Source organism: Fukomys damarensis, unplaced genomic scaffold, assembly GCF_012274545.1.
Source record: "Fukomys damarensis isolate Sample0158 unplaced genomic scaffold, DMR_v1.0_HiC HiC_scaffold_55, whole genome shotgun sequence".
Classification (NCBI taxonomy): domain Eukaryota; kingdom Metazoa; phylum Chordata; class Mammalia; order Rodentia; family Bathyergidae; genus Fukomys; species Fukomys damarensis.
This window is the reverse complement of record NW_022900967.1, coordinates 1-1,630: the sequence shown is the minus strand read 5'-3', so window position 1 is coordinate 1,630 and position 1,630 is coordinate 1.

The following is a 1,630-nucleotide window of genomic DNA, read 5'->3' as shown; positions in this document are numbered from 1 at the left end:
CTCTCTCTCTCTCTCTCTCTCTCTCTCTCTCTCTCTCTCTCCTTCTCTATGATTTATGTTAGATTCTCCTTTTAAAACAGAAAACAGGATCTAATAGCACAATATAAGGAGTTTAAAAGTCAAACCTAGGGAAGAAGCCACACCAAGAAGTTTCCGCTAGCGGCAGATAAAGGACTGAGTTACTAGAACATTCTGTCTCTGTGCATAGATGTGGGGCCCCTGACCCTGGGGAGGCTGCTGCTGGGCTCCCACTAGCAGTGCTGTGCCCAGAGTCAGGGTGAGCTCAGTGTAAGGAGGGTCTCCGGTGGAGCAGTAGCCGTGCAAGGAAAGAGCAGCAAATTCAGACCTGGGGTGGGGCTGGGGGTGGGAGTCGGGGAAGGGTGCCAGAAAGGGCCCTAGAAGGTTCCCTCTGTGTCCTTAGCCCCGCCTTAGACGGTCCACTCCCAGATAATCAGAGGGCTCTGGCCCATTCCCCACTCCTGTCCTAAGGGGAAAGAAAGTTCCCTCAGCTTTATCCCGGGCTTTGAGGCAAAGTCCGCATCACAGGGGGTTTTCCAGGCTCACCGGCCGGTTCACTCAGACTTTTCAGCTAGCAACCAAAGCATCAGCTTACAAGCCCTTTTCTGATTGGCTAAAACCTCATCAAAAAGGCCATGCTTTGGACTTCCGCCAGCTGCAGCCCCAGCCCAGCCCTCTCCAGAGTCCTCTGCACTGGCGGATTCCTTGCGTCTTCTACTCAGCGCAACCACCCGTGGGCTGGCGTGAGAGGAAGACGATTTGGGCAGACACTTCGCCCCGCTGTTCCTCACATAAATTGCCCTGCAAGGTTAGGGTAAGGGCGGTGCGAACCTCAAGAGGGTGCTGGGATAAAGAAACTGGCGTTGATGTGAGTGGAGGATGCAGGGCTGTCCTCGGCTCCTTCAGAGCAGAAGACTCTGGGTCCTTCAGAGGACTCCTTGCAGGAAAAGTGAGAAGACATCTGCTCTGGTCAGCATCCCGTGGAGTCTGCTTAGTCGGTGTGGTTAAATGTGAACCTGATGGTCCTCTTGTCACCAGAAGGGCCATCGGGGACTCTTGTGTTCACCTCAGCCACCAAGAAATACATCTCTTGAAGAATTTTGTGGCCTCGGTAATGCCAGTGGTTCTATGGTACACATGCTGCCACTATCACTATTCTCTTTTATAAAAATGTATCAAGCAATTACCTCAGATTTTCTAAATCTTATGAAACATCTTTATGTATTTCTGCTATGTCAACTCTCAGATGAGTTATATTACTTTTCTCATTACACATTGAGAGTAAGCCTTTTGTTTTTATAGAAAGTTTTCTCTTTAAAGTCACATTTTAGAGAAAATAAAGACAAACACCTGAGATAAACCAAGGGAAGAAAGACGTCAAAAGTAGCAGAGTAACTGAGTTAAAAGTCACTTCAACTTGGGAAGACTCCATTAAGAATTCACCCCTCACGGGACCACCTTCATGAATGAAGATATAATTTGTAAAAGTCCCTGCAATCTGTAATGAGCTATGTATACCTTAGTGTCTACTGTAATTCTGAATTCATCTTTTATACATATTTTGCAAACCAAAAATTCTTGGTATTTCTCACCTTGGGTCAGTGATGGCCAA